The following is a 7,524-nucleotide window of genomic DNA, read 5'->3' as shown; positions in this document are numbered from 1 at the left end:
TTCTTAATTTTTTTGTATTTTTGAAAACAAGCAATATCAACGTTGACACAAAGAGAAAAATCAATGATTTAAAAAATGATGTGTGAAAAGTCTAACATGTTCAAAAGACCTTTAAAAAATTGAAATTCTTTTTTTTAGACGACGTTGAAAATGTTAAAAATGATGCAAATATATTAAAAACATATTTTTTTGGATTTACGTTGTTGTTTGCTATTTTTGGATTTTTCAAAAATTTTATAAAAATGGTGGGTCAAAAATTGGGTAACAACAAATGCCCCCTCTTTACAATGCTTACGAAGAAAAACTCTACAATGTTTTGTATAATAAGCTTTGTAAAGAAAAGAAAAAGAAAATGATCTCATTATCTTGGGTGACCTGCCCTTTTTTAAGAAAAGTAGTCTATTTTCAGGAGTGACCAGCCTACACACTCACACTAGTCTATTTTCATGAGTGACCTCTGCCCACACACTCACACTAGTCTATTTTTACAGGCAACCTGCCCACACACTCAAAGTGGTCTGTTTTCAGGGGCGACCAGCCCACACACTCACACTGGTCTATTTTCACAGGCGACCTGCCCACACACTCAAATTGGTCTCTTTTAAGGGGCGACAAGTCCACACACTCACACTGGTCTATTTTTACGGGTGACCAGCCCACACACTTACATTGGTCTTTTTTCATGGGCGACCTGCCCACACATAACCAAAGTGGTCTATTTTCAAGGGTGACCTACCCTTTTGATTGGATTTACCTGAGATATCATATGGTGATATAACAAGGACCAAAATCGGTGTGCAGCTCGGTCAACCTGAAATCCCATCTAGCGATTCCCTTTAACCAAAGCTAAATTCTACGTGGTTAGGCTCAACTAAGATCCCTTCGCCAATCCCCTTTAACCTGAACCAAAATCCTTTGTAGTTAGGCTAAACTGAGATCCCTTCACAGATCCCCTTTAACCAAAACCAAAGTCTGTGTGTGGTTAAACTAAACTAAGATCCCTTCGCTGATCCGCTTTAACCATAAACAAAGTCTGTGTGTGCTTAGGCTAAACTTAGATCCCTTCACCAATCCCCTTTAACTAGAACCAAAATCCTTTGTAGTCAGGCTAAACTAGGATCCCTTCGTCGATCCCCTTTAACCATAACCAAAGTCTGTGTGTGGTTAGGCTAAACTGAGATCCCTTCGCCAATCCCCTTCAACCATAACCAAAATTCTTTGTAGTTAGGCTAAAATGAGACCCCTTTGTCGATTCCCTTTAACCAGAACCAAAGTTTGTGTGTGGTTAGGCTAAACTGAGATCCCTTTATGGATCCCCTTTAACCAGAACAAAAATCATTTGTAGTTAGGCTAAACTGAGATCCTTTCGCAGATCCCCTTTTACCAGAACCAAAGTCTGTGTGTGGTTAGGCTAAACTGAGATCCCTTCGCCGATCCCCTCTATCCAGAACCAAAATTATTTGTTGTTAGGCTCAACTGAGATCCCTTAATCGATCCCTTTTAACCGGAACCAACGTTTGTGTGTGGTTAGGCTAAACTAAGATCTATTTAACGATCCCCTTTAACCAGAATCCTTTGTAGTTAGGCTAAACTAAGATCCCTTTGTCGATCCCCTTTAACCAGAACCAAAGTCTATGTGTGGTTAGGCTAAACTGAGATCCCTTTATGGATCCCCTTTAACCATAACCAAAATCATTTATAGTTAGGCTAAACTGAGATCCCTTCGCCGATCCCCTTTAACCACAACCAAAGTCTGTGTATGGTTAGGCTAAACTGAGATCCCTTCTCTGATCCCCTCTATCCAGAACCAAAATCCTTTGTAGTTAGGCTAAAATGAGACCCCTTTGTCGATTCCCTTTAACCAGAACCAAAGTCTGTGCGTGGTTAGGCTAAACTGAGATCCCTTTATGGATCCCCTTTAACCAGAACAAAAATCATTTGTAGTTAGGCTAAACTGAGATCCTTTCGCCGATCCCCTTTTACCAGAACCAAAGTTTGTGTGTGGTTAGGCTAAACTGAGATCCCTTCGCCGATCCCCTCTATCCAGAACCAAAATTCTTTGTAGTTAGGCTCAACTGAGATCCCTTCATCGATCCCCTTTAACCGGAACCAACGTTTATGTGTGGTTAGGCTAAACTAAGATCTCTTTGACGATCCCCTTTAACTAGAACCAAAATCCTTTATAGTTAGGCTAAACTAAGATCCCTTTGTCGATCCCCTTTAACCAGAACCAAAGTCTATGTGTGGTTATGCTAAACTGAGATCCCTTTATGGATCCCCTTTAACCATAACCAAAATCATTTATAGTTAGGCTAAACTGAGATCCCTTCGCCGATCCCCTTTAACCAGAACCAACGTTTATGTGTGGTTAGGCTAAACTAAGATCTCTTTGACGATCCCCTTTAACTAGAACCAAAATCCTTTATAGTTAGGCTAAACTAAGATCCCTTTGTCGATCCCCTTTAACCACAACCAAAGTCTGTGTATGGTTAGGCTAAACTGAGATCCCTTCTCTGATCCCCTCTATCCAGAACTAAAATCCTTTGTAGTTAGGCTAAACTGAGATCCCTTCGTCGATCCCCTTTAACCGGGACCAAAGTTTTTGTGTGATTAGGCTAAACTGAGATCCCTTTGACGATCCTCTTTAACTAAAACCAAAATCCTTTGTAGTTAGGCTAACTGAGATCCCTTCACCGATCCCTTTTAACTAGAACCAAAGTTGTGTGTGGTTAGGCTAAACTGAGATCCCTTCGTAGATCCCCTTTAACCAGAACAAAAATTATTTGTAGTTAGGCTAAACTGAGATCCCTTTACTGATCACCTCTAACCAGAACCAAAATTCTTTGTAGTTAGGCTAAACTGAGATCCCTTCATTGGTCCTGTTTAACAAGAATCAAAATCCTTTGTAGTTATGCTAAACTGAGATCCCTTCGCCGATCCCCTTTAACCAGAACCAAAATCTGTGTGTGGTTAGGCTAAACTGATATCCCTTCACCAATCCCCTTTAATTAGAACCAAAATCCTTTGTAGTTAGGCTAAACTGAGATCCCTTTCGTTGATCCCCATTAACCAAAAAATATGTTTCTTCTTCAAGATGATAGGTTTAAATTGAAGACTCTTCTTCGTTGATCTTCTTATTTCTTTGAGATTTCCCTAATGTTAGGGTTTATCTCATCTTCCTCCCGTTCCAGGGTCAAAACCATGATTCTTTGTCGTTCATCAATTTAATGATTCTTTCTTTGTCCCCAATCTTGCTGGACTAACAAGAATTTTTCCTACAACAAATCAAAAATATATGCGATGCTTTGACGTTTGATGACATGCATACATCCTTACCTGATTTGCAATATAGGTCCCCCTACTTCAATGTTCCATCATCACAGGGTGGCTTTGTTTGTTATTCAAAGCTTTCTTTATTCTTTCAATGTACTGGCTCATTTGTGTGCTAGCCTTCCACTTAGATGTAAGTGTAGTGCCTATCGTGGGCTGTCTATGACGATTACTACTCTCATTGCTTCTCAAGCTTGACCATGCTTCCAAGTGTGGTGTTGCTCGATTCATCATGAAGGAGTTTAACAAATCATCCATCTCCTAGATTCTTTCAAGAATTGTCCTTTGATTGGTTGTGCGTGTTTTGCCAACACCCATCAAGAGGTTTTCAAGTGTTTAACCTCATTTTAGATTGCCAATCAGTTATGGACTTGCCCCTAGTTGAAACAATACTCTTCAAGTATATGTTATCATCAGTCTTCTTGGGAACTATCCAATCATCCAGACATGCATCTCATAGCTTGTAGCATAAAGGATTATGGTTGTATTCTTAGTGTTCTTCTCAATAGATTCCTCTCAGCTTTTCAATCAGATTGTGAAAGGAAATGTCTCAGCCTCATCAATGATGTTGCTTTTATCACCCATACTCATGCGGTGAAGTGTTCATTTGGCTTCAAAACAAATTGTCCCACAGTCAGTCTTCGAGGTGGGTGCCTTTCCGACATTCATTCAATGTAGTTGTGTGATAACATTTGTCGATAACCATGTTTCAAAGGATGACAATATGAGATTGTTCTTCAAGTGTAGCATTGTTCCACATTCAGTCTTGGTGGTGTGCATCTTTTCACCACTCAATTACATTCATTCATGTATCCTCATCGATTGCTAGCCATGTTTCAAAAGATGATGATATGAAAGCATCTTTCAGGTACATCTTTGTTTCTCAATTGTTGATGGGGTTCACTAGAGCATGGACTATTTTTAAATGACATTGTCCCCAGTATGATCTAAATGTGCTCGTTCATTGATTATCTTTCTTTGGACACCATGGTCTTCAGTTCACTGATTCATCATTTAATCATCATTCATTGCCTTATAGCTTATTTAAATACTCCTTGTTTTTCCTTCTCCGGGTCCACTGTATTGCCCCCCAGCTACTCAACTTTTCAAGGAGTGTCGAGGAGCGTCAATGTCATTTCTATCAAGGATTTCACAGACTTAATCGATGTTCTTTTGTGTTCAATAATCTTCCTTGTTCTGGAATCGAATCTCACATTACAAAGATTATGTCTATTCAAGTCTAATTGTTGAAATGAAATCATAGAGATGTTAATTTTGAAAAGATCTTTTGAAAAATCAAGCATTTTTGGTCCAAAACCCAACACGTTATTCAAAATATATAGTCATTTGATTGTCATGTATTTTGAAAACAGAAATTGACCCGTTGTAAGACTAAAATGGATTTTTTTTTCATGGCTCTTTGTATCCTTTTTAGAATCTGATTTTAGGTATATCTTTTGATGATCTATGATGAGGTGACCATTGTGTGAATTTCAAAAACAAGATGCTCACATCAAACCTCAGGCTTTATGAAGAGAGGTTGTTTTTTTTATTTTATTTTTTAACCTCTTATTTTATCAGTATTCATAATAACCAATAGCTTAATTCATGAAGCTATGACTCTTATGAAAAGGCTCTTCAAGCTTTGAGAGCGCCATTTATCGGCTCAGATTGCTTACTTGATCAAAAGGGGCTTTTCAAAGCACGTAATGCAGGCTATGGTTCATGACTACGAAAGAAAGGAATTTCACAGGCTCAAAAGGTGTTTAAGGGTTTTAAAGACCTAGGATCAACATCAACTATTCATCAACTCTTTTTTTATTGTTATCTTTATAGAGAAAGCGACATATAACCTTGTTAACCTCAAATATCAGACTTCTTTTAACATAAGTCATAATGCAAATCCACCTTTCCTTGATGAATAACCAACCTCAATCATCTAATAACATCAGAGGCTTTATAATGGATGCCAAAAGTCACATTTATAGCTTAGTCTTTTTTTCTGGTATTGACTTTTGTTATGCCTTTTGTTGATTGAAATTTCTTTTGATCTTCATAGACTTGATATGCATTCTCCTTCCTTTATCTTTGACTTGTCTTTAAGTGAAGGCAATTTCAACTTCTTTTTTTCTTTTTCTTTTTGCTTTCTCTTTCTCATAGCCTTCCTCAAAATTTTCTTATATGCGTCTATGTGTTTTCTTTTAGCTCTCTCTCAATCATTGGACTTTTGTTCTAAGCCTTCCCCTTTATCCATTAATTATATCAATGTCTTTAAAATATCTCTCATTTTCCCCTAGTATGGGGTGTGATCCTAGTTAGGGTTTTTATGAAAAGAATATTCTATCCAGCTCAAAATGGGACTACAACGGATATAATCTTTGGAAAGTGAAGGGATATCAAAGATGGCCTTTTCTCATTTCAAGCAAGGTTGGTTAGAACTGATAAACTTTGACCTCGTCTAGTGTAAGGGTTGAGACTTGTAAGCCTCATGATTCACGAGTCCATAACTACTGAAATCCACTACACGTCATTATGAATATTGTTCAAACCTAGTTATATGGTGTGTGGTGCAATTTTATGTGTGAGCTCAAAATTTGTTCAGTCACCTCTTGTTGTTTATCATGTCATTTTAACAAACATCAAGTCATTTTTGTAATCAAAAAACTTTTAATCTTCAGGATTGATTAACCTTTATCACATGTTGGCGTTTCATCAAAATATTTTGTTAGAATAAAATGCTAAACATCTATTGATTTCAAAACAACAAAAAGACAAAAACAAGACATGTTTCATTAAAGGATAAGATGTGATCCCAAAACAAAATGCAAAATTCCATAACAATATGATTGACAATTCATCGCCATTATTGAATCAGCTTTTCTAGCAATATCTGTGTTTTGCCAAGCATTTTTGATCACATGTCATTCTGAAGATGTTTGGGGGACAATATATCCAATGACACCCTCCTTCACAGGCTCCACTTGTCTCTTGCTCATCAACTTTCGGACTCGCTTCTTGAAATTCTTACAACTGTTCAATTGAAATGGCTGAGGACCCCACCATGACATCACATCTCTTGTTTGGATTATACCACATGGAAAAAGAATGTTTATCTTTGGCAAAGACATTGGAGTAGTCGATGATACAACGAGACTTGGCTAGACCATATAATTAAGGTTTCCCACCATCAGAGTCTTCTTTTGATTCATCTCTCATCATTGTTCTGGAATCCTTGGTAGAAATGTTAATCTTTCCCATCTTGATAGCTTGTTCAATTTTTTTGGCAATCCACACAACTTCATGTTAATCTTCCAATGTTGTTGTTGTTGTTGTTGTTTTAGGATTGTTGGAAACCTCTCAATAGCTAGGTAATCCTAGCAGCGCATAAAAACAAAAAACATTAGAAATCACACATTGTCAAAACTAGAAGAGAACCTGATGAATCTAAAACTCTTTTATTTCCTTTTTGATTCCTCACTAACGGTGCAACAAATAGTCTTCTTCATGTTGTTTACTCCTGGTTTTGTGTTTTAATACCGATACTAGTAGGAGAAAATTATAGACGATCTGAAACTACTGCATCCCTTCTTGGATTTCCCACTTGCAGATCCACAAATAAATTCCTGTCAAGAGAGCTCTGCCACGTAGAAGTTCAGTGTCTAATCATTTTTTTTTCAGACCAACATCTTGTGCTGCTAAACTAGAATTGAGCTCACAATTAGGGTAACTTCGAAGAAGACTAATGCACCATGCACAAGAGGCTATTAGTTATTTGGTTCCATTAAAAGATGTGGAGGCGATGAACAATGAAATTAAACAAGAACAAAGGTTGTCATTAGTTGATGACTGAAGGCATTGCCGCTGTTGTTCATGACTGAAAAGGAGAGGTGCAACTTCAATTGGACGTGGACAAGTAGAGTTCCCGCAGAAGACTGTGCAACCATTCTCTTTCCATTTGATGCTCAACACTTGTTCAAGCAGATCTGAGTCCAGCTACTTCACCTTTGATGCTCTCAGCTTTATTTTGATAATGAGCCTCTATCTGGCATCTTTCTTCATTTTAATTATCTTTTTTTCAATCACGTGTAGGATAGCTTATGTGGGGGAACCTACCTTTCAACCCAGTACATGCATGATAAATGTATGAACATGTAATCTATATGATGAACTTGGTCTTTGAAGGGTGACATATGA

The sequence above is a fragment of the Populus alba genome, chromosome 14 (genome assembly GCF_005239225.2).
Source record: "Populus alba chromosome 14, ASM523922v2, whole genome shotgun sequence".
Lineage (NCBI taxonomy): Eukaryota > Viridiplantae > Streptophyta > Magnoliopsida > Malpighiales > Salicaceae > Populus > Populus alba.
This window is presented reverse-complemented; position numbering follows the sequence as displayed.